This window comes from Talpa europaea (assembly GCF_964194135.1).
Source record: "Talpa europaea genome assembly, chromosome: 2".
NCBI lineage: Eukaryota > Metazoa > Chordata > Mammalia > Eulipotyphla > Talpidae > Talpa > Talpa europaea.
The window spans coordinates 147,139,752-147,167,447 of NC_140068.1; the positions used below are offsets into that span (position 1 = coordinate 147,139,752).

General features: G+C 37.6%; 1 protein-coding gene across 1 annotated transcript in view; it reads right to left on the reverse strand.

Moving 5' to 3' along the window:
- CDKAL1 (CDKAL1 threonylcarbamoyladenosine tRNA methylthiotransferase) overlaps positions 1–27,696 on the reverse strand; it is a gene marked incomplete at both ends in the record, with an annotated part of 639,419 nt that overhangs the window by 196,938 nt on the left and 414,785 nt on the right. The window lies entirely within an intron of this gene.

Below are 27,696 nucleotides of genomic sequence, written 5' to 3' on the forward strand. Positions count from 1 at the left end.
CTGCTGTGCCATGTGGTCACCTCCCTGGCCAGGTATCGAACTCGTGCTGTAGTGGCTGCAGAGAGCTTCGCAGTAGTGCATCTCAACCCTCTGCACACCAGGGAGGCCCCTACATATGTTATTCTAATTCAACAACTTTAATTGGAAGCCTTCCCAGCCTATTTCAAAAGACTTCATAGCCTTCACAACCTATTTCAAAAGAATCCCACAAAATTATATATTTTGGGGAAAAAATACATATATATATTTACTTCTAGTGACTCTACAGAACAGAAAATGTAAAGGTACTATAGCATAGTTTTATATTATCTAATGTTAATATATTGCTGCAATAATATGTAACTCTTTAAGTACTTATATTTATATATATATGTATTTTTTAAATGAATATTAACTTGCTTCTATGGTCTCTACTGCAGAAAAAGGAAAAGGCATTTTTAGTCAACTCTTCACACAATAGTTAGAAATTGAAAACAATCCAAATGTTTAAAGTGAGGAGTAACTAAGCAAACAAGGAAACGTAAACCTAATAAAATGTTATATAACAATGATAACTACATAAAAACATTAAATCAAAGAAACAATCAAAATAATGACAAGTAAATTCAAATTATTAGAGTTCAGTTTAAATTCAGAGAACAATGTAAATAGTTGAAATTTAACTTTCATTGTATTCTTTTTTTTTTTTTCTATAAAGTTGTTCCATGTCCATGATATAAACCAACAAAAGCAAGCAGATGAATAAGCAAGCTGTCAGGGAAGCTTAGAATGGAATGAAGCTTACTTTCTCTTGAAAAATTTCTTTGCAGCTAGAAATAGGAGCAAGGGTTTAGAAAACCACTATTTCAAAGAGAATAATTAGAGCTCTTACATATTCAAAGCACTCTAAAAATGATAGTTTATAGGGCCTACAGAAAATAATGGTTTAAATTCTGTCTTTTTGCAAATTTTCATTTCTTTGCTCATTACCTTCTTATCCCCAAATAAACAACAACACAAAATCTGTATGTCTCCAAATGGAAAAGAAAGTCAGACAGGCTGGTCTGAAAGTTCTAGAGGAAGGGAAAAAAAAACAGGAACATTCATTCAACCTTTGCAGTTTTTTAAAAAAAAGTATAATCTGTAATAAAAATAAACAAGCAAAACCAAATCATGACAAAAACTAGAACAGACAAGTATGCCTTTAAAAAATAAATGGAAGGCCTCCCTGGTGGCGCAGCGGATTGAGCGCAGCGCTGTGAAGCTGTCCACAGCTTCTGCAGCACGGGTTCGATTCCCAGCCAGCCAGGGAGATGCCCACATGGTGTGGCAGACCTCTCCTGCCTCACCCGCTGCTCCCATCAGCAGTGCATTTCGGTCCATCTGCCTGTTCTGCTCCTTGCTCTGTCTGGTGAATTCTCTCACCCTCCCGTACCTGTGGCCTGTACCCCAGCTCTTGTATAAATATATTTTTACAGTGTGGTACTAAAGAAATATATTTAAAAATAAATAAATAAAAATGGAACTGAAAACATATAGAAAAGCTTATAGATAAGAGTATGCTTAAACAGGGCCTCTCATGTGGTGCAAGGGATTAAGACGCAAACTATGAAGCTGTCCCAAGCCTCTGCAGCAGGAGTTCTATCCCCAGCCAGCCAGGGAGCAACCCACATGGTGCAGCAGACCTCTCCTATCTTGCCTGCTGCTCCCCTCAGCAGTGTATTTCGTCAGTCTGCCTGTTCTGTTCCCCACTCTGTCTCTGGTGAATCCTCTCACCCCCAACACCTCTGGCCTCTACCCATTTCTTGTATGCATAAATAAATCTTAAAAAAAAAAGTGTGCTTAGACAGAAAATGTGTCCAATAATTACACTGATAAAAAATATCATCAACTCAGTCTAAATTTATAATCCAAAAAGCAAAAAGAATTTCAGGGAGAGGAAAGAATAGGGTGACTAATTGTACAAGTGACAATTCACCAGAACCGAATTTTAAAATTATTTCTTTCATACCAACTTTATAATGATTGAAGTTATTTCAGATGGAGGATTTATTATTTTTTTAGCTCATGGATCTGTTTTTAATTGACAACAAAATACATATTTATTCTATGTAGAGTTCACATGATGCAATTTAAAAATGCTGGCTACCAAGTAGTTATCAAAAACAATGAGAAACAGCAGAGGACTGGTTGAAGGATGTGGAGTCCATTTATTCCTCTAGATGGTCTAAATGTATTCTTGTGTTAACTCAGACAATGAGAAGACTTTTAATTGGACATTTTCTGAAGTGTGACTTGGCATTCTCTCATCCCCAATGAACAGTCTCTCCTCTCCAAAGAAAAAGAAAGGAAAACAGCTCTCATGTGGCTATTCATGAGTTCATGGTATGTTACAACAAGGGTCACAGGCAGAACTGTTGCTCAAGTCTCTATACAAGAAATATCTGTGATTTTACTTATGAAGAGACATTTTGAATCTTACAAACCGTAAATCATTATTTCCTTCTTTGCAATGACTCCTTGAAGGCTCATGGTGAAATTTGTAGTCTGAGTCTAGGAGGTATATGAGACTAGAAGACAGGGATTTGGGATAGTAATGTCACCACTGATGTCATCTTACATTTCTACAATAATTTTCTCCTTTCTCTTAATTTCTTTACAGTTTTAAAAATCCTGCATTTCATGTTTCTCAATAAACTATCCAATTTCTAAGTGTAAGTATAAATAAATGCTGTTACTATGTTAAAATTATACAGACACATGTTACCTATTAAAATGTTCTATATTCTTTGTCCCAAGAAAGAAAATTACTTTTAATGTTTACATTTTTCATTGACTCATCTCTAAATTAATCTTCATGTCATAGCAGTAAAGTAAAATCTAGGAGACATAAACAGAAGAAAATATGGTTATCATTCTTTTCTTACTTAAAATATTATTGCTAAGTCTTTGGATACTATCTCCATTAATATTTATTTACAAATTAATATGAAAGGAAATGTGACACTAAAACTCATGAAATGTTCTTCCATTGAGGGAAGAGGACATTTGAAGATATTATGGGAACCAAAAAAAGCAAGTGTAACTTTCTTTTCCAGCGTTTACACTTTGTGAGTAACTGATGCACCCTATTAAAGTGAGTGACACATATAAGAAACAATAGAAGGCCTGATGGATTTATTCCTGTTTTGCCATGGATAAGCTAAATGGCTATGAAGTATAGTTAAAATTTATGTTGTGCCAATTTTTTTTGCTTCTGTTCTTGGTGAAATTTTGTACTCTAAGGTAAATGAAAGCTAAACTGCAAGATAAAATAAGAACCTGGAAAATTTTAGCAGACAACTTTTCTAGAAGACAAAATTCTAGTCACTGAAATATGGAACAAACTTTAACTTAGAAACAAATCATTTACATGTCGAGACTTTCATGCTCCTAAGCAGAAAGAGATCAGGTTCTGAAGTCTTATAAGGGAATGGCAGAAGAATATCATTTGACTATATGTAAACCTAAAGGACTTGAGCATTGTAGCCTTTCCAAATCAAAAACTTAATTTACAGAAAGAACGCAAAGCAATTCTTCTCAAAACACCGTCTTCAAGTTTTCCTAAGACTCGGAATCAGGTACTAAACAGGTGGGGATACAGTGAGAGTCACCTTGGGCCTCACAGCACCTCACCATTAAATTCAAGTATCTCTTAACTGGACCTACTACAACAAATATATACGGGCTTTATAGCAACCCAGAGTAAATAAATTTAAAATGGTATCCAGAGAGTAACCAGTTTCCATTCGTGAGTGTGTCCAAATTTTAAATTGCTACTAATTTTCAAAGGCAAATGGGGGGAAAAATAGATGCTGAATTGAGAAACATTTATCTTCAAACCTTTTTTTTTAAATATCACATTAAACGAATTGCTAATGTTTTGCCTGTATTTATCCTCATGCTTTCAACCTTAGATCACTCTTCCAACCAGTATTTAACATGAATGATCTAATCAAAGGTAAGGATGATTAATGCTGATGCTACGTAATTCTTGCCCTGCCCCAGTCTAAAATACATTGGACAGATATGAGTTGCCTATGAAAACCATAAAGCACTATATAGATGTGGAGTTTGATAAGGTGAATACTAATGTATTTTGTATTAACAATCACCAGCAAAAGTTATAAATATCCAAATTAAAAAGTAGGCTCTCCATCAGCAGTTCACTTATGGAGGTGGCCAGACATACGTGGTATGAAGTCCGAGCACAGGCAAAGTCATAAAGAACATCACTGCCCGGCTGCAGAGGCTGCAGTGAGCAAGGGCAGAGAGTGGAAGGAACCAGAGGGGCCATCCACTCCCTCTGCACACACAGAAGAAGTTGTTTGCTGGTGACGGTTTACAGTTCAGTCAGCTGACCCGAGCCAGTATTAGTTCTGAGAATGAGTCAAGCTCTCTCGACAGCTTAAATCAACAGTCTGGGTGCAGTCAACCCGCCACTTAGACCTGAGTTCCCGCCACAATCTATTGTTTAGAAATAACTGATTACATCTCCCAGGACGCTGGGCAGCATGCCAGGCCATCAGAGTCTTGAAGACAATGTTTTTTTCTTCGCATGGTCAATTCCAGTGTACTGTACTGGGTGGTTTTTACATCATTTTTCATTTTTGTACAACGTATGCATTTTCATCTGGGTTATAGTCCCCGTACAATTCCCACCCTCCTTGTTTTGATTCTACTCCCAGCTCCTCCCCGCCCCTGAGTGTGTCTCTGGTTTATAGTTGCCTGTTGATTTTGATTTTTACTTTATTATAATTAGTCTTTTTAGCCTCTGTAAATAACACTCAGGGTTAACTCTGGTGCTGGCCATGAACCTGTGGAACAACTTGGAACATTTTTATATATTTACTTTTAAGCAAACGGTGACCCAAGGTAATGTTTTACACTATTCGGAGATTGGAGAAATGATTGTGACTTTTAAATACAACTAAATTTACACTGAGAAAAGAGGAGGAAGTATTAGGCAGTAACACCAGGTCATGTACTGACAGCTTTCCTAAAGTGTGTTGCTGGGGCCATTAAAAAACATAACGCTATGGCACAGTAGACCTCTCCTGCCTCGCCCGCTGCTCCCCTCAGCAGTGTATTTCAGTCAGTCTGCCTGTTCTGTTCCCCACTTTGTCTCTGGTGAATTCTCTCACCCTCCCATGCCTCTGGCCTGTACCCCAGCTATTGTATAAATAAAAAATAAATCTTAAAAAGAAAAAAAACATAAAACTTCTGCTCAGGGGCAACAGGTACTACAGTTTCCTCCTGAACAAAAATATCTTTCATCTTGGCTCTCCAGAGATCCTAACCTATCCTGACATTTCTTCTTTTTCCTTCAAGACTTTAAAAACCTAGCCAAACACAAACTTTATTTAGGAAAGAACCTTCCAGGTATTCCCAACCAGCAACACTTCACCAGGTATAACTTCATACACATTAACCACCAATGACAAAAACTGTAAGATGTTTTAGGAAGGCAAATGCTTACAAGGAAGAGGAGAGACTAAAATGTTTGGGGGTTGAATTGGAATATTGAATGAATCAAGGAAGAAAGACTTAGAAATGCTGATGAGAACTCTGCTTCTGGGAAAAAAAAAAAAAAGAAGTTTTCAACCCTGATGATCTCAATATGGAAATTCCTAGAGACATTTGTGGGCTCTGATGAATGTGTAACTGTTGCATATTCATCGGGCTTTCTTAATCTTTGGGATGAGTTCTGTCAACTAAATTAAACTTTTAACTTAAGGGGACATGTTATAAAAATCTGTAGAATGAATAAATGAACAAACGAACAAATGAATGAACATATTTTCAATGTGTTGTTCTTCAAGCCTGATGATTTTTCTGTAGTTTAGATTACACAGGCCATGTGTATTGGCTTCTACCTAATACATATCAACTTATTTTCTTTATTATTTAGGTATCACTTAATTATTGTGTTGGGTGTTGTGGCTGTGGGTATTTTTGTTGTTGATACTACTACTATTAGAAGAAATATAGCAGCAACCGTTTAGTAAGGGCTTAGAAACGTAGTTCTAATCCTACCTTAGAGCATATTATTTCACTTAATGCTTACAATAATCTTAAGGAAATGGTATTATTGATATTATCATCATTTTAGATAGAAAACCAGGGTTAGTAAATAGCACAAAGATAGGTAGGATTTAAGCCTTGTTTAAGTGCCCTTACAACTGGTCTTTACTAAATTCTCTATCATCAATATCCTGAGCTTGATTATGCCCATACAAAATATCTTGCTTAGAAGAAAATTATGACAGCACTTTCCTTGAATATCTCTACCAAAGTGGCTGGTTCATGAGATATTTAAGCTTTAACATTTTCCTTCAGCTTTTCTTTCTTCTTAACATTTCTTTCAATTTAACATTACGGTACATGTAAATCTGCTAGATTTCCTTTCTGTCAAAAACAGCAAAAATTAGTTGAAGGGACGGGGCTATCTCCAATACAACCAATTTATGTAATTCTGTTTGACATTTCGAGAGAAGCAACTTATGTTATTTGTCTGACATTTTGAGAGAATGAGCCTTTTATGGCAGCCGGATGGTGCCAAGGAAAATCAGAGACTGACCTAGTCATTAAATATATGTGAGATTACGAAAAAAACCTTAACTTCTCCGGACTTTAAAAATCAGCGAAGACAGACTGTCATTTCCAAGCTGCTACATTTTAATTCCACACGTTCATGATCCTATTAGTTAAACTGGCCCCAGAACCTACTTATCTTATTCCTTATTTTTTGTCCTATATTTGGAGGAGAGAAAGAAAAAGAGAGAAATATCTGTTTCTAATAATACTGGCACCACAACTTCTAAAACGTCTAAACAATATAATTTAGGATACTGGTGTTCAAGAAGCATTTTTTTTTCTGGTGATAAAATATTTACTGAGTGAAAGGGAGGAGGTAATGAGATAAAGGCCCCTGTATAAATGCAGTGCTTAAAAAAAAAAAAAAGTTAAGGTAGAAGCAACTGTTAAGATTTTGTCCTCAATGCTAGTTGAAACAAGTAAATTAAATGGCCATATTGTTATTTAGCATCTCCTAGTGGCCTGCTAGCATATGGTACATTTTGAAAAACAGGTTTAATTGGTTCTACTTTGCCTACTGAAATATGAAGGCTGATGATTCCTATGTACATTCAATTAATTAAGAAAAAAAATTTAAATCCCTGTAACACACTCCCTAGATGACAGAAGTTAATCATTCACAACAGCAGAACCACAGGTAGCTGCTACAACTGAGTGACTTCTAAGGTTTCCAGCTAAGGTATTATTTAAATTTCATATATCTCATCACTGCCTAAATCACTAATATTTATGCCACCTAGCCTCCAGTCTAATTTTTAATGTAAAACAAAACTCCTTTAGGAACTCTAATTCTATACACAGCACCTGACACAGCAGTGGAAAGAATACCACATGGGATCTTAATTAGGAAATAAATGTAGTACATTTGCACCACTGTAACAAATAGGTACCAGCAGAAATAGCTTCTCTTAAGAGAGAGACAGAGAGACAGAGACAGAGCTCAATAACAAGGACAATAGAAATCATTTAAAAATATAAACACAACAAATGACTATGACAGATAAACAAAAGAGATAAAATAAAGCAGGCCAAGCATAACCTCCCTTTAATCTCTTATTCTCTCTCTCTCTCTCTCTCTCTCTCTCTCTCTCTCTCTCTCTCTCACACACACACACACACACACACACTCCTTTTACTTGGATTTAACTTCATTTTAATAACCTAGGAGGGAATGCTGAAGAGTCTACCACCTACCTTCACAAAAAAAAAAAAAAAAAAAAATGCTCACACACAATAAGTAATAAAAAGTAATGATTGGAAACAAAATAATAGTGTACTAACTTGTATTATTCAATTTTAGGCCATTAAAGATTTACTTGACCTAAAAGTTAATCTTCACCCAGAGCACTCATGTCATAATAGTTCCCAGAGGGTAGACAATCTTTCATTTTATATCTAAATTTAACTACTATTATCTACAGAGGCCTATTCCAATACTTAATAACATAAGGAACTCCATTTTTATAAGAATTCCATTAAAGAAAAATGAAATAAGCAAAAACAACAATATATACGTATTTATAATGTAAAGCTCAACTTTGGTTTTGGTATTTTATTTTAGGTAATTAGCAGGAAATTAGTTCATTTGGAATCAACTTTTTTTTTTTTTTTTTTTGCTAAAAAGAGCAAAAAAACAAAAATATAAAACCCTGCCTTACAACAGAGTATGTCAGTGAAGGAAATCTTGTCTGCATATACTTGACTAAATTGTTAGATTCAATTTCCTAGGCTTAATATGATTTCTAGAAAAATCATCTCGGGATCTATGTTTAGCTGCCTAAGTAAGAAATACCATTTATCCACACCTCTCTTAGGAGGTGAATATTCCAGCAATTTTTTTCCAAGAAGGTGTAAATTTACTCTGCCCCTTCTGCTGGTGTACCTTATACTGCAATGGTTTACCCAGGGGAGAATGTGCAGAGAAAGCAGAGACTCCTGCTTGACCCCTGCTGGCAATCAATTTATGGCCTCAAGCATAGAGCTTGATAGCCCTTGCAATTCTGTATTACCTTTTGTAACTCTTGATATTATTCTTATTCATATAAATGTCAAATTTCTATTGGTAACCTGACCTAAAAGTATCCGTAACCTCAGTGTACACCCTTAAAAACAACTAAGAAAAGGAGGGGCCAAATTAAATTATATATATTTTAAATTAAATATACAATAAAGGAAATTAAGAAAATAGTTTTTTACTAAACATCGGCTCCCAATGCTACATGATCATATAAAAAATATAAACTAACTTTGAAGAAGGAGCTATCTTTGCAATAATGATGAAGGAGTACCTGCTGGTTTTATTTTATTTTATTTTATTTTTAGTGAAGAGGATTATCAGTAAAGAATTAGAGAAGCCAAAGCTAGGAAGGTAGCTGACTTTCAACACCATTTTCTACATAATACAATTATAATAGTATGCAGGTGTGAGGCTGCCAGCAGTAGGTCATATGTACAAAACCACATTCTAGATATATTCATCTCTGCTCACTTCCCAATACTGCTACATTTAGGTGACAATAGAGCTGTTAAAACTTGAAAGAGGTGTCTGTAAAAACTTGAAAGAGATGTCTAACAGGACCTTTGGCTCCCTTGACTGGGACTAACTTCTACTTAAGCCAGCAAAGTCTTTGCTGTCCTTCCTGTAGACTATTCTACATGATTCTAAAATCTCTACATTCTATAGCACAAGCTAACCTCAACAACTTACAGAAGTCCTTCACTCAACAAAGATTTTATTTAATGGGTTTATGCTTTAGGCACTGTGGGATCTGAAGATACACAAATGAAAGGTCTCGGGAATTCACTTGGGGGGATCTCTGGTGGGAAGGCCCACAGATATAAGCAAATACAGAACAATGTGATAAGCACCCTAACGAAGATAAGCTGTAAGGAGATGATAAATGTAAAATCCTTTGCAAAATTCCTGGCAACTACCACATATCAGTAAGCAGTAGGTGGTATAATTGCTACTGCTATTGTTTCTTGTACTGAAGGCAATGTGGAAGCTATGGAACAATGCTGATCAAAGAAAAACAAGGTTTGTAATTTAGACAGAACATTCTGGCAATGAAGGGTGAATCGGAGGGAGTGAGCCTGACGTTAGGAAAGGGATTTATGAGGCTACACAATTGAAAAGAACTTCCTCAATGAGGGCAATGACTGGGGATGAAGACAGACATGAGTCACGTGGAAGATCGAATTCATGGGACCTATTGGCAGATTAGATCTGGTGCGAGGAGGTGAGAAGGAAGCCCAAAACAAACGTGCTTCAGAGTTGGCTGGATGGACAATAGAGTGTTTTACCAAGATAAAGGGGACAGCAGGAAGAGCAACTGAAAGGTGAGGATTGTGTGCCTGGGGGACCAACAATCCCAGTAACCTTTTCTCATTCAAGAGAGCTGGGTGGTAGTTGATGGAGGTACAGGTGTGCGCTGGGGAGCTGAGGGGTGGGTGGATGGACCAGTGGATGTTGGAGGGAGGGAGAGTGGGAAGAATTGATTGAGACTGAAAACTTTAGAAGGGCATTGGCCAATCAGGAGAGAAGAAAATGAGACTGGAAGACTGCCTGCTGGAGTTCACAATCAGGAATCGAACAAGAGCAGTTACAGCGAAGGAAAAGTGAGCAGAAAGTGAACATCGCTCTAAATAAAATTCAGAGAATTACACTAAAAATGTTTTCAAGATGGAATCTGACCATTTTAAAAGTAAAAACACTTTCAAAATTTAAATCCTAGCACAAATCTCCTTTTAAAGGGGAGAGAAAAAATTAGGAAATTGAGTTATAACAGCTGAGAACAGTCAGAACAAATTGGACAAAGAAACGACTCTTATCGAGGGGAAAACAACTAAAAAGAATCATGTATTTTACAATTGAAAGAATGAATCACATTGGGTGCCTTGGGGAAGGAAATTCTATGGGGACTCAATATGAGGGGGTGGGGGGAAGCAAATAGTGTCTAAAAAAGGTAAAAAATGATAAATGTTAAAATAAAAAAAAGTATATGGAAAAGAGTCATTACTGGACAGCTGAAGTAAAATAGTGTTCTAAAAGGAGTTTGATATTTGGTCTGATTAAGACTTGCTCTAAATAATAATGAATGGAAGAGAAACCTATTCATTTTAAAGGCTATTAACAAGAAAGCTTGATTTTATTGATCAAAATAGATTTGATTAGAAGCAGAAAAATTCCCACAAGAATCTAAGGCACCTCTCCCTGGTGGCGCAGGGGGTAAGCACCTCACTATGAGGCAATCCGCAGCCTCTGCAGCACAAGTTCGATCCCCAGCTGGCCAGGGCGAAACCCACATGGTGCGCAGACCTCTCCTGTTGTGCCTGCTGCTCCCCTCAGCAGTGTATTTCATCAGTCTGCCTGTTCTGTTCCCTGCTCTGTCTCTGGTGAATCCTCTCACCCACCACCCCTGCATCTCCGGCCTGTACCCCAGCTCTTGTATGCATAAATAAATAAATCTTTAAAAAAAAAAAAAGAATCTAAGGCACCTAAAGTAAACACAAGCAAAAGCCCATTGTGCAAGTAACCCCGCACAAACTCAAGGAAAAACTGAGCTGGAAAGAAGCTCATACAGACTAGAGAAAAATGTCCTTTCTCCCCTGTCTACCTCTCCTGCTGTAATACATAACCATGTAGTAATTCTGGCAACATGCCAACACCAATGTACTGGGCACCTTAAGTTGGAGATGGCAGTAGAACATACATAAAACTTTGTGTGTATTTTCTGTCCCCAGAATGACAAGCATCGGAAGGAAGGATACCTTCGAGATGTTACAGAAGCAGAAGAAGGGACTCACTACCAGACTGAGGCAATTGTTACACACATAGTACAAAGGAAATCTAGGGCAAGAAAGAGTGGTGATAACACTGATTCCTGTTTGACGGGAGAAAGGAAAAACTCTGAAAGTTAAATTTAAGTCTTTGGTAAAATAGTATTTTCTTGAGTTATTCAAAAAAGGCAACCTGCAATATACCAAGACCGAGTTTACTCTGTGAGGTTATTTTTGCAGACACATATTTTAAAAACTGAAATGTTATCACCACCACCAATAATAAAAACAAACATCCACTCATGTTCAACACCAGGGATGGTACCTGAGAGAGAAGAAAAGCAGATGCTTATAAGCAGAACCTTAAAATTATGACTACAAATTCAGCTCTTTCTAGGGGAAGTTATCAAACTGCAACATGAGAATTTTAAAAAAATTACAAGTAGTGGCAAAAATTGTAGGAGGCCCCTCCATCTCCATTCCCTCCACAGAAACAGATTTTTGGCCAGACGCATGATGCCTGGAGGAACATTGTGTTTCTGAGCCTCTCTTGTGGGTAGGGAAAGCCACAAAGTTGTAATTAATGAAATACAAGAGAAGTGTCATTTACAACTTCCAAGAAAGTTAGCTTTGATAGGAAAAAGGGGTACACCCCTTTTCAGTCCTTGTATCCTTGGACCAGCTATCATGCAGGCTTGATGGATAAATTTTAAGCAGTTATTATGGACCCTGACAAAATGCACAGTAAGGATAGCTGAGCAACAAGATGGAATCTTATGGGCCTCCCTGGTGGCGCAGACAGCACTGTGAAGCTGTCTGCAGCCTCTGCAGCACGGGTTTCATCCTGGCAGGCCAGGGAGCTACCTACATGGCATGGCAGACCTCTCCTGTCATGCCCGCTGCTCCCCTCAGTAGTGTGTTTCAGTCAATCTGCCTGTTCTGTTCCCCACTCTGTCTCTGGTGAATCGTCTCACCCTCCCGCACATCTGTCCTGTACCCCGGTTCTTGTATACATGAATGAATCTTTTAAAAAAAAAAAAGATGGAATCTTAGATCCTTGCTACTGTGGACTGTCCCACCAGCACAAGATTGCTACCTCCCAATGCTGGTTTTTTGTCTTTTTTTTTTTTTTTTAATGTAGTAGAATAGTCTCTGTCTTGTTTGAGATATTATTTTACATTTTTGGTCATTCACAGCCAAAAACCAATCCTTTCCAAAGTGGGGTACTCCATGAGACAGAAGCTAAAAGCATGACATTAGTTTAGTTGGCCAGCAGGTAAGGACTCACATGGCAAGCTGGAAAGCTAATTAATGTTATAATACATGTTGGCAAAATATTTGGTCAAACTGTCACCTGCTGAACCTTGGAACACAGACTAAGTGTTAACAGTCTGTAGCGAAGTACACAAAAAAATTTAGAATGCAAATATTAGCTGGCTCCTTCTTATTGCTCTTAGCAACAAGGAACTAGACTAGAGCTAGTCAGTTGTAAACTGAGATTTAAAAAAACAGAATTTTGCTAAGAAATCTCTCTGCGAATTATAATTTGACTCAGAATCCTCTGATTCTGAGGTTTGCTTGCAAAAGCCAAGCAAAGCAATTACAAGCACTGGGTACAATGCCACAGCCACCTGAAAAGACAGAATTGGCACTACCACCGCCCCCCCTCCCATCACATATTGGCTGAGTTTTCTGGCAAAGGTGGGATTAAGAATGCTTCAGATGGCGACAAGAGTCATCAGCAAATTTGGAACAGGGATGATGGACAGAGGACAGTTAATAATAGAGTCTCCAAGGTCAAACTCTGTTCAGACTTGATTTTTGGCTACACTGAGTTTATGCAACTAAGGAGAAACAAAGACTGTAAGCATACTAAGATTTTTAGGAACTTAAGTTGCCAAAAATTCACCAGGACAGTCTGCAGAGCCTAAAACTGTACAACTACTAAAGCAGTATTTCTGAAATAAGCACCAGAAGGAGGGAGGCAGAAAATATTAGCCCTTACTCGGGAAAACATTCTTCCTAACACCTACATCAGGAAATGCAGGACAGAACAGAGGACACCCAACCAGTGAGATTCTCTTACAGGGGAATATCAAGGCCGAGTACATGGGGCAACTGACTAACGCCTTTGAGCAACTGGGCAGAATCTTCGTGATTCCAACCAAGCAGGACTTGAGCATTCTCAGTGAAGAGTAAGTGATGTTTCCCACGCTCCCATTTTCGAAAGTTTTATTGTTTTTTATTATAATCACCTATTTCTATCCCATCTGAAATAGGAAATTTTTGCCATTCAATTTACAGCCATCAGCCCATAGAACATCACATGTCAATCTGAAAGAGGTACAGCATCACCCAGACACATCAGGTATGGATGAAAAAGGGGTAATACTGGGATTATTTTTCCTAGACCAAGAGTAAATTCTGTTAACATATGTAGCAAGAAGAGTGGTGCAATGGGAGACACTGGGGCAGAGAATACTAGTTACTCTTCACTAGCTCACCTCACCTTATTTCCAGCAGAGTTGTTGGTTTTCAGAGGGGCCCAAGGTCCCTCACAATAAATATTAGATTGCTTAGCCTTCCTTTCAGCTAAGTGAAGACATGACTAGGTGAAGACATATTCAGAACAATCAAAGGTGACAAGTGTGACACTGAGAAAGTACTGAAAAGTAAAGAACACATACCCATCTTGGCCCCTCACCTCCTGACAGGTGAGAATGTAAATTTGATGGCTGAGCCCAAGCAGCCATCTTGCACCAAGACATGATAGCTGTATCCTGTATCCCTGAACTCCTGGACCTTATGTTGCACTAGCCCTGGGCTTCATTTACTTGACAGCAACGTAAACAACTACTTGCTTTATGTCATCATTTTTCCTGTCATTTCCAGAGAAATCAAACTATGAATTTTATATACATAAATATGTACTCACAAATGTGCATCAGCTAGTGAAGGCCTTTCATTTTTACTCTATCACAGGCAATATTAAACCTGTTAGACATAACTAAAGAAAGGAGCTATGTTTTCATGTAATACCTATAATTCAGTATTTCTTTCTTATCATGGAAAGTCTAAAATAAGCATTTTTGGGGCCTCCTTGGTGGTGCAGGCAGTTGAGCGCAGAGCTGTGAAGCTGCCCGCAGCCTCTGCAGTGCCAGTTCGATACCCGCCGGCCTTGGAGCAACCCACATGGCACTGCAGACCTCTTCTGTCTTGCCCACTGCTTTCCTCAGCAGTGTATTTCATCAGTCTGCCTGTTCTGTTCCCCCCTCTGTCTCTGGTGAATTCTCTCACCCTCCTGCACATCTGGCCTGTACCCTGGCTCTTGTATAAATAAAAATCTTTAAAAAAAAAAAAAAAAGCATTTCTGCCCTCTATCCCACCCATATCAGAGTTAATATAGAGTTGTTTTACAATAATTAACAAATAACTTAGCGATAAGTATTTAGACAGTATTAACCGGGGTTGAAATATATCAGTGACTAGAATATAGTCACCAAATTTTACCAATATTTTAATATTTTGCAGCTAACAAATATTTGATATATATTCTAAGTATTAGTTGAATAAATGTAAAACTTAGGCTTTGAACTTACTATTAATTCACTGTGACTACTTGCAGAGTTAAAATGGTCAGATATTAATAATCTGAGATTCAATCTTTAAAAACAATTATGGGTTACATTACCCAGTCTTTTCCCCATTGTTTGCTACTGATATAGTACTTTTCAGCTATAACCGCAAAGTCTAGGACATTTGAAAGTACACATACTGTACATTCTCCCTTGATTTCTTCCTGGTTCTCATTAAGAACATAAGGTCCAAGGTATAATAATGAGGACTCAGAACATGTGCATAAGAGAATGAGAACAGGGAGGCAAGAGTGACCCATAAAGACTCTGTGCTTCCTTGAATCAGCAGCAAGTGATAAAACAGATTCTGCTAGAAACTACAGCTATTTCTGGGCAAGAGGTTGAGGTGCACATTTAAGAAACTTGGCTGTAAAAAAGGATTAATTGGGGGATAAAAGGAGGACTTACAAAATGTTTTAAACATATCAGATTATGTATGATAAGAGGTCTGTAACAAATAATAACCATCAGCACAGCATTTTAGAATATGCATTTGTATACACACTTCATTAAGAAACTGCAATTTGCAATTTGCAGTTAAAGACATTGTACAGGTAAACTGCTCATTACTTCTATTTGTAGTTTTTCTCCACATGGTCACATTCAAATCCAGTTTCTCTATCATTCCCTTACCCAGAGAGTCTCCACATGGATGGGGACTGGAAATAAAAAGAAGGGGAGCCGACAGCAGTAAGTGAAATTAAAATTTTAGGAGCCAGTACGCATAAATTACACTTTTCTATTAAATAGTACAATTTTTAATTTGAAAATTATGATCATCAAATTTTTCCTTAAAAGATCCTATTTAGAAAGACTAGATACCACAGCAGTAACAAATAAAATTTGGAGGTTAAGAGGCTGGAGACTGAATATAAATGCTGCCAGCTATTAGCAGTGACCTTTGGGTAAGTCAACCACAATATGTCTTCATTTCCTTACCTATAAAATGGGGGTAGTAATATTTCCTATCTAGTATGTGCCTCTGTAAAGACTACAGGAATAAACACATGTAGGGTACTTAACACATTGCTTTCAGCATGTTATATGCTCAATAAATGCTACCTAATAATTATTGTTAGCTGTTAGTCACCAGGGGTACATCGAATACAGATCTCTAAAAAGACAGAGTATTCTATTCCACCAAGGGGAATATATCTGTTTCTTTGCAAAGAGCAGGGGACTTTACTTATGAAAAGAGTATCTTATTTATAACCACTGGGAAATACTGCTCTAGGTCTTAATCTTAAAGGTTGCAGAGCAAGTGTCACTCATTCAATGTATAAACACTATTGCTGCTTCATGACCTTGGGCCCCTTGCTGCTATGTATACACCGTGGCAATATGGGGTCAAGGAAGACTAACTGTCTTAAGAACTGGAGATGCAGATGTCTCTAGGACCAGGAAGACTTGTTTTGACATTAGACATTACTACATCACAATAACTTTTGAACACTTAAGAATATTCACGATTCTTTTATATATAATTTAGGAAGCCTGCACCACGCCTGCTTACAAGAGGCAACTTCGATCAAGAGTTGACCCTTACTATTTTCATGTTCCTAAAACTGCAACATCCCTTGCTTTCTGATGTCATCCTTTCAGGATGTCCTCCTACATTGGTCAGACCTTGATTTTTCTTTTTTCTTTTTTTTTTTTAAGGTTTATTTTATCTATACAAGAGCTGGGGTACAGGCGAGATGCATAGGAGGGTAAGAGGATTCACCAGAGACAGAGCGGGGAACAGAACAGGCAGACTGATGAAATACACTGCTGAGGGGAGCAGCGGGAAAGACAGGGGAGGTCTGCTGTGCCATGTGGGTTGCTCTTAGGCTGGGGGGATCGGACTGACATTGCAGAGGCTGCGGACAGCTTCATAGCATTGAGCTCAATTGCCTGCACCACCAGGGAGGCCCAGACCTTTATTTTTCAATCTCTGTCACAGAATCACTTTTCCTTTTCCATCACTCAGATATTGATGACCCCTAGACTTAAGTTCTTCGTCTTCCATTTTCTTTCCTCTAGATGATTCCATAACCCACAGATTCAGCAAAAACAAAACTTAAGATCTCTCAGTATGTCCAAAACCAAACTCATCATCTTTTTTTTCATTCTCCTACCCTGATAAACTACATCGTGTTCTACTGTATCTCTAGAAATGGTAACAAGGAATCATACCTGACCGTACTCATCCTCCCTTCTAAACACACATTGTGAAATTTATTTTAGTATTTGCTGAGTCCACCTACTGTCTCCAAGAGTGACATCACTACAGCACACTGATTGTGGACTGATTTAGGAATCATATGGTATGAGTTTTCATCAGGATTCTACCACTAACTGCATGACCAAGGGCAAATCTCTTAATATCCTTGGGACTTGAGAAAAATAAATAAGCTAATATATATGCAAAGCCCTCATAGCTGTGCTTCTCACAAAAGTACACAAAATATATTAGCTCTTAGCTTTTACTATTATTATTATTGTTATTATTATTTTAAGTATTGTTACTGTTGCATTTATTATCATGCTGGGTGCAGAAGTGATAAATGAAAAAATGAATCTCTGAATTGATATGTATGTACTGCCATTGGTAGGAAGATTATTATATAGCAGAAACTGAAAGTCTAGTCCTATTATGCAGTAATTCACTGCAAGTTCTCAAGAAATCTTTTAAATCATTTTGACCTTTGACATTCAACTATATAAAATGCAGATTAAAAATACCTATCCTACATACTTGGATAGGTCTTTGTGACAACATCATGACATAATATGCAAACCCCATGGAATATGAAAAGTACTTTGTCAATAAAAATGCTTACTCAGAATATTACCTCACAGATATGTGATTTTCTCCTTATGTCTATGATAAAACTTTGATGTAGGGAAATACACAGAGGATTAAGGGCAGAGAGCTTCTTGATTTCCAGATGGAATAACAAAACTGTATTAGAATAGGATGATATAAATTGCAAGGCGATTAGGAATGATCTTTCTACCCTTTTCTTTCTAGACTAGAAAGAAAATGGCAAGCTCAATCAATAGAAAATGTAATTGCCTTCAAACCAATGAATCAAACTTGGGGTAGTCCCAAAATAATATAATATTTAGCACATGATATTAAAACCTTCTAACTATAAATATAGAACCATGATCTAAGAGAGGGTGAGACCGTTGCAATATAGAACCAATGTTTGTTGACTGAAGGGATTATGTCCATATGAGGGACAATAACACCTAGGAACTGCATTAAGGAGGGGAGAGCACACAACTACATATGGAAAACGAAGAGTCCTTCCACTGGAGGCATCATGGTGCTGAGGACCAAGACTAACAGCCAAATGGTGGGGAAACTGATAGACACCAGTAAGAGGTAACACCGAGGAGCCAAGACTAGAAGAACTAAACAGCCCACATCCCAACTATTAGAGGCATTTTGAAGATCACTGGATAGTCCATGCAACTACTAGCACAGCACCTGTTCCAAGGTAACGACTGTGAACTTGAGTCTACCATTCTGGGCTATAGGCAGTTAGAGCTCAAACCTTTGGGGAAGGCACTAGTAGTGAAACTAGTAGAAGAAACTTCTTGAAGCAGAAAAGGTCCACCTGTGGCCACGACACTTGAGAGGTTCCTTTCTACAAACAACTTCTTATTATACAAAATACCTGTTTCATCCCTACCCGTTGACATCACTGGAATTACAGTCATATCAAGTGCTTGCTGCTTTAAGCAGAGCTCAAAGCATTCAGGCCCTGGCAGCAGAAGCTCACATATCCAGGAAAACTCTGTTCTTGGAAATTGCTAGAAACAGAGTCTTGTTGCAACTCCCCAGAGATTGGAGAGTTCTGCAAGACAAACAATCTTTTATGTACTGCACCATCAACTTTGAGAAACACATGCTCCTCTAAGACTATGACTTCTGTTGGGACTGCAGCCATTCATAGTCCTGCTGCAGTTTGGTCCTGTATTCCCCAGATCACTCTGCTCCTGTCCACACAACTGAAGGAAAGTATAAGTTGTAGAACCTGGAGACCAGAGTCAGACCACAGTTGAATGATCAGTGTCAGCCTACAGTTGATGGGAGAACCCTAAGAAACTGGAATAGAAAAGGGCATAGCAGCAAATTTCTCCCCAGTCAGCTTGAGAACCTACTGGGGCAGCTTGGACTCTCGGTAGCCTCTACGTGTAATCTCTTTGCTTCCCACTGTAAAGTAGTATCCGGGGCAAAAACCTAGGAGTATATTCTGAAACCTGTAATCTTAATATAATACCAACCCATCAAGTTAAGGAAATAAAGCTGCCTAGCAAATTCTGTAGGTGTTAACACACAGTTTAAATAAAATGAAGAGACAGAGAAAACAAATGATGGAAAACAACAAACCCCAGAGAAAAAAAAATCTATATACATGTATTTAGGTAACTTACCTAAAGAAGAGGTTAAAGTAACACACCTAATTATGCTTAGTGAATTGAGGAGAAAAACTAACAAAATAAGAAGTATGAGAAAGCTTCATGTAGAAATAATGTAACAAATAACACAACAAATCATCTACAAAAATGCAACAGAGTAGACGAAAAACAAAACTGCACTAAAAAAGTACAATAAAGTAGACAAGCAGCAGCAACTGATAGAATCAGCAAGATGGAAGACAGGGCAGTACAGAGCAACCAAGCAGAGTAGGAAAAAAAAATGAAAACAGCATAAGATCCTTGCAGGATAACATCAAGAGCAACAACATCCACATTACAGGGGTCCAAAAAGAAGAAAAGAGAAATTGAAAGGGGCAGAAACCTTATCTGAAGAAACAGTATCTGAGAATTTCGCTAACTTAGTGAAGGAAAACCTATCTAGGGTGAAGAAACTTAAAGGGTTCCAAACAAAATAAACCCAAATAGATATATTTCAAGACATATTATAATTAAAATGTTAACAACTAAAGATAGGGAGAGAATACTAGAAACATCTAAAGAGAACTGAATCATATATATAAGAGAATTCGTCTAGGATTATCTATGATTTCTTGGTGCAAACTTGGATGACAGAAGGGAATGGCAGAATATATTTTTAAGGTGCTGAAAATAAGGATTAACATTTTACACTACCAGACTACTAATTGGAAGGAGGGATAAAGAACTTTACAGAAAAGCAAAAATGAGGAGCCTCCCTGGTGGTGCAGGGGTTGAGACACAGCCTGTGAAGCTGACCGCAGCCTCTGCAAAGTAAGTTTGATCCCCGCTGGCCAGGGAGCAATCCACATGGTGCAGGTGACCTCTCCTGACTCGTCTGCTGCTCCCCTCAGCAGTGTACTTTGATCAATCTGTCTGTTCTGTTCCCCAGTCTGGTCTGGTGAATCCTCTCACCCTCGCCCCCAACACATACCTCTGGCCTGTACCCCAGCTCTTATATGCATAATAAATAAAATCTTTTTTTTTAAAAAAAGGAAAACAAAAATGAAAGGAATTCACAATTAAACTGACTAGCAAGAAATACCAAGGGTCTCCCATACAATAAAAACAAATCCTACCTAGAGGCAGCAAGACACCAAAAATGTACAATGCAGGGTAGAGAGTAAAAATGTGGACCATTACAACAAGCTTGAGATTAATTTGTCCAAAAGGTTATAGATATGGAAACTTACACATAAACCTCATGATAATCTCAAGACAAAAACTGCTAGAAGAAAAACATTAAGTCCTTGGAAAGGAAATTTAAACATAATAAAAAAGGAAGATGTCAAAGCATAAGAGGAAAATAAAAAAAAATCACAGACAAACTACAAAAATACCTCAAAGTAAATAATAAAATGGCTATAAAGACATATATTTAGTAACTACTCTAAATGTTAATGGTCTAAATTCAACAACTGAAAGACACAGAATGACTGAATGATAAAAAACACACTAACTTTCGTTACCCATTGAAAACTCTTCTTAGCACTAAAAACAAACACAGGCTGAAATTAAAAGATTTGGAAGACCACCTGATTGGAAAGTAGTAACCTGAAGAAGGCAGGTATAGCCATAATTAGATAAAATAGGAAAAGACATGTAGATAGTCTTAATGAAACAAAAAGGTAATGACACCTATTATTATATTATATATATATATATATATATATATATATACACAAAGAATGATTGAGCATCGATACACAGTTATCATAAATAAAGTATTGAGACAGTATGGGGGTGTAACACCTTATTTACAACCAAGGATAGAACAACCAAAGAGAGAATAAGGAAATAAACAACAGCCTTAAATAATAAGCTAGATCGGGTGAACTTAATACTTACAGAATAATCCAATCAAAAATAACAGAACTTATATCTTACTTAAGTACATACAGAGCGCTCTCAGTGAGAGATTACAAAGAGAAAACTAGAAAAACTGAAACATTTGAAGCCTAAACAACATACTTCTCAACAGCCACTGGGACAGACATCTGATAAGCAGTTAATATCCCAGGGATTTGAAGAACTCAAGCAACTCAAAAACAAAAAAAACAAACAATCCAATTAAAAAAAGGGCAGAAGATCAGAAAAGATACTTCCCAAGAGACATATATGCACATGAAAAATTGTTCATAATTTCTTCTTATTATAAAATAACAAATCAAAGCCACAATGAGATATCATCTCATAGCTGTAAGAATGGCTTATATCAAAAATAAATTGTTAACAACAAGTGTTGGCAAGGGTGGGGGAAAAAGGAGCCCTCATACACTATCGATTAGAATGAATATTGGTACAATCATTTTGGAAAACAGTATGCAGCTTCCTCAAAATGCTAAAAATAGAACTACCATATACTGCAATCCTTCATCTGGAAATCTACCTAAAGAAAATGAAATCATCAACTCAAATAGTACTATGCAACTCAAACGTCATCACAATGTTTACTGCAGCATTATTTACAACTGCTAAGACATAGGAAACAATCTAAGTGTTCAATGAAAGCTGATTTGATAAAGTGATGAGGTGATATACATGATAGAATACCATTCAGCTATAAAAAATAAAATTTACCATTTGTAGCAAAATGGAAGGAACTCCAGGGGGTTGTGCAAATCAAATCAAAAGGAGAAAGACAAATATGGATTAATCTACCTATATGCACAATATAAGGAAACAAACAGAGGAATGTAGTCAACAAAATAAAAATAAAGCAGTGAACACTGACAACAGACCTGAGGTTGAAGAGGGTAGGGAGTGGCAGCAAATGTGGAGGGATTCTAATGGATGGTGGGGGATGAAAAAGGAATAAGAAAGCAAACAAATATATGAAATTAAAAAGAAAAAGAACAGTGTTGGGCAGCTCAGGATGTCAGGGAATGTAAAAAAAATCTGTGCCAATAAGCTCATTATTATATTACTATACTTACTACTTTCGTCAAAAAAATATTTGCTGAGGGAGCTGGATATTATCTCCCAAGTTTAAGGTGTTGCTAACATAAGCCCAAAGCAACTGGACTTCCAACAATATAATTTGTGTAAAAAGACAGGCCTTTTAATATATAAACTGTCATATTCCTTAAAATGTATCTATCAAGAGGACACTGTAACATAATTCTTTCACACTTGAATGTGTGAATTTGAGGACTCAGATATTCTTTTACTTCACATTAGAACACATGTTTGAAAAAAGAGATCTGCATGTTGTCATTTTTGAATATATGTGAATGTTTGGTTTATGCTGAGGAACAATTATGCAAATTCATTGCTTTTCATATGATGGGGGTCGATGAACCTAAGGTCCTGGGGACCCTAACTATATCATCCCCAACATATAAAAACATCAAATTCATCCACTGAGAAGTAACCCTTGTAAAATTACAAGAAAATTAAAAATGAATGATTTTTGTTTTATACTTTTTCTATCCCAGAATTATATTAAGAGAGAAATCAGTCAAGTGACAATTAATGTAAGGTGTGACATTCATGAGGCATTTATTAAAAACTATGAAAACACAAATCTTTCTAAAAGCAGAATTGTGCCTCTTACTTTATTCCATGTAGTTTTCTTTCCTATCCCTACAAATCCCATTATACATTTCAAGAAATTGTCTTATCCATTTAAATAAAAACATCAAATTACTTAATTTTCCAACTGGATTAATAAATTTAAATAGAATTCAAGTCATCTGATTGTCTGCTCATGACCAGCTGTTTTAAATTAGTGTATTAAGTAATTCAGACACTTTTCTTTGCAAAGGTTGCATGATTTAATAAATTCCCATATGCCTCGACATGTGCCAACACTACTAGGTTATCTTCAATCCAGCTGCTGTTATGATAATAGCTGCCAACTTTCAAACAACTGAAGAGAATAATGAATCAGCTTCAAGTTGGCTCATATGTAAACTTATATTGCTCCCAGCTAAAACATAGGCCAATTTCAACTGTAAAGAAAATTAATTACAAAGATTTCACCTCCACGGTTTGAGAAACATGGCACCACAAATACTGCTGAATTTGTAGTTTAAAAGCCTGCAGCTTCAGGTAAACTCCCAAAGTTTGGATTTCAGTCTAAAATGGGTTGTTTTAGGTTGTTTAGAGATTTGATTTTTTTCAAGAAACAGATTAGGGAATGCCTGGTCTCTAACTCATTACATGAATATTTGAGAAGTCTCACACTGTTGGAGAGAAAAAAAATAAATGAGACACTTATATTTTTAAAGGTTCATTACAAAAAAGGCTTGAAAGGCTTGAAATTATACAGGAACTGAAAAGCAGAGAGAACAAATCCGGCCCATTCTATGAATGGGCATTAGGCACAACACAGGGAGAGCAACAGGATAGCATTAGGCCCTGCTTTTTAAGGAGAACAGTATTGAGTTGAATTTTTAAAAAAAAAAACATGAGACAAAAGATTTTATGCTAGGTCAGTAATCCAGACCAATGGGTCCACAGAAATGTCCATGTTTCTAATAAGCACTAATCTATTTAACAAAAATCTATGATGTTAGGTTTTCTAGGGAAAAGCACAAGCTCTCAGAACAGAAGTCAGTTTAAAATATTTCATTTGTTTGTAAATATTCATCATAGTGGAAAATTATTTACTGGCTGGATGGACTTACCCAAGAAGACTGGTAAATTCTTTCACTAAAGAGCAAAGCTATATATTACACTGTGTGCACAAGAGTATGCTTGTGCTAATATTTGAAAAATAATAAGATGAACTGGGCAAAATACGCAATTATATGGTTCTGATGAACTATCTAAAACTCAGCAAGGAACACATTAGCATGATAAAGCTAATTGCCACAAGGGCCCCTGGGGCCCCTGCTCAGCACAAGCCACAAGAGGGAATAAAGGAACCCCCTGGTGTGCTAGGCCATCCAGGCTTGACAGCTGGCCCCAGCACTGGCCTCAGTCAGCACTGGACCTCTGAGAGTCACAGAGGCAGTAGTTCCCTTGCCCTAATCCTGAACAAGCTAGCCCTGTGGCTCTGGAGGTAAAATTTGCCTGGTCCAGTGCAAGCCACAGGAGGGAAGCCAGCAGGCTACGAACTGGGCCAGAATGGCTGGCTCTGAGCAGCTCTAGCCACAGCTTCCCTGAGCCCAACAAAGAGCCTGACCTCAGTATAGATCAGGTCTGGAAAGGCAGCTAGGGTTTCACTTTTGATATGGCACCAGGATTGGAGTTGGACAGATCTGGTTCAAGCAATCACCAGTGCATTCAAAGTTTTATTGAGACCATCGAGAATTGATATGGGCCAATCTGATTGGTGCTACACTAGCACCAATCAAACAGCTAAGGTTATAAAGGCAGCTTGAAAGGCAACATGGCTGAAGAGGATATAAGCCAGAAGAATTTCCAGCTGATTCATTCATCAGATGCCTTCAGAAGAAGGGAACTTAGCAGATGGCTGCAGACTCACTCATTAGACCCTTGAAGACAGAGTCATCAGGACTTAAAGAAATTCTTAGATCTTCACAGAGACCTGGCAACTCTAGCTGCCTCCAGCTCAGCTTCTAACAATGCCTACAAAGAGCACCCGTGGTGTGGGCCTAGTGTCTCTAAAAGATCTGTTTGCTGTAGGCTTAAGCCAACAGCTCTCAAAGAGCTGCAATACTGGTGTCTCTGGCTCCAGCATGGCTGACTGCTGACAAGCACTGCTGAATTGAGTCTGACCACCTCTGAGAGCTGTTTACCACTTTCAATCCTCCAGCACCACCTCCTGGCTTTCAGACTGTTGCTGTGAGCTGTTATGATGGCTCCTCAGTAGCCCCACCTGCGATCACTTCCAGCTGCCTCCATGAGCTGGATCCTGGCCCACTATGTACCAGTGCAACACCAGCTCCAGGCTCTCATTGAAGGGACAGCACCATCTTGCAGGAGCAGCCTTTGTTTTGAACTACTGAACACTGCAAACACTACCTGGGGTAGGACAGCGGACCATTTGTAGCTTTAGAAGTTCTTGCCTTTTTCCTTTGTTAATAAAATCCCAGTATTGTATCCTAAGCCTTTGTAGTGTCTTGCAACTGTGAGCACATGTGTGAGAACCCACAAACAGTGACCTGAACCCACCTTGTTTTATAATGATAATGTGATTTCTTCTTCTTTTTCCATCTGTAATGTTCTCATGCATCTGTTTTATCTACCTACCTACCAGGTATGACATATTAGCTGTTTTCTCTGCTTCTGAATACACCTTGGGTATAATGTAAGGTGAAACTGTATACCAGGGTTGCTTTGCATTCATTGCATATACACATTGAAAAGTTATTTAAAAAACAAAAAACAAACAAAAAAATCCCACCAAAATAACAAAAACAACTCCTAAAGCCTTCCAGTAAGCTGAAATAGTTTCAGAAGACATCCATGGATGTCTCCGAACCCAAAGAAAGGAGAGTGACTTTAGCTCATGTGTAAAGGCAATGGACTATTATCTAATACTTTGATGTGATCATCTTTGACCTCCATATAGCTTGCAGCTGTTAGCTGTATGAACTACTGAAACTATTCAAGATGCAACATATTTAATAGGTCTATCTTTGGAACAACATAAAAGGCCAGAAGTTATTGTGAAATTGTTGCCCAGTTCAGCAGCCACAGTGATTCTCCCAACAACTGAGTCAGCATTCCCCCAATAGAAGTGAAGGAGATGTGTTGATTCCTTAACTTCCCTGAATCAAATTAATGGAGCAAACTATTTGGACAGTGTTCTGGTCTATTCTGTGCAACAGGATGCATGTCAACACTTGGCAACATCTTGTGCAACAGGTATGAGTTGTGCACATTATCAACTACTGCTCGAGTAAGCAAGAAGAAATTTCAGACCTAACAATTTATTTTCCATTTCGAGAACATTCCATTCCCCCCTGCCAGTGTGCCCAAAGTCATCTTACATGACAGAAGTTTACCTACCATGAGGTAAAAGAAATGCTGAGGGGGCTCAAGACCAACAACAGACCTTCAACATAAAAACCCTTAATCTGTATCGTTGACCTGAGTTCTTTTTAAGATCAGAAAGTAAGAGAGATGGAAAAGATCTGTTTTTGTTGTATTCTACTTTCAAGGCTGAAGATACTTAATGATTACAATTATGAAATCCTCGAATAAACACATCTTCTACTCACTGATTTGAATTTTTCAACAATTAGCTGTATTTGTTTGAATCCACACTTACTGTCTTTATTTTGGGTGGTTGCGACAATCAAGAAATGCCTAGAGGTGAAAAAAATTGGACACATAAATGGAAGATGGGGAAGGAAGGAGAAAGCAAATATAAGAAAAAAAGATTTTAAAAGATTTGTATGTATTCAGAGTTAGTGACTAATTGAAAGTGGAAAAAATAATTGCTTACAATTTGTATAAAGCAATCATAACTATGCAGTAGCTTGACGTGGTACAAAATGCATAATTGTAAATGAGAAGAGGAAAATAAAAAGTTGTATCTAAATTAACAATAACAAGCAAGGGAAAAAATGATGGAAAGTAGGAAGACCCGCGCCACAAATGCGCTGAAATAAATGACATCCCCAGAGGGGCGAACAGTGCCCTGCACTTGAGGAGATCTGTGTGACCCTGGCCACCGCACTATTTCCTGCCTTGTATAATCACAGAAAGCATTTCAATGTTTGGTAATGATGAGAAGGAGGATTCTGAAAAACATAATTATGGGCTGCAAGTGTTTTCTGTGGAAACAAAATTACCATTCATGTCTGAGATTGTGTAAATATGCCTTAATTTTGGTCAATAGCAATTTGAACTTTAAAACACAGTATCCCCAAGCCCCTTTATGAATCACAATTCTTCAAGTAAACTATAGGGATCAGTGTGTAAAAAAGCAGAGATGTTCCAGATACCCTTCAAAAAAATGCAATTTAGTAGAAAATTATCTATTATGTAGTGACATGATTTGGCTTCTCTCCATGTCAAAACCAGCCCATGACTTCAAAAAGCCACATTAAAGGAGATGCAAGCGGAGCGGAGCTGAAGCTATACTCATCCACTGGTCAGGTATAAAACCAATCACAATATCACAATATCAAAAGCACATTACCTTCGAAAGAGTGGCAGCCTTAACAAATTAACGGCGTGTCATGCACAGATGGAACATGGATATAAAATGAGAAGAGGGAAGAAACCACATCAAGGGTATCTGCAGAAACTTAAAGGCTTTGAAAGCTTCCAAAGTCTCGCCTTTCCTCTGGTACCT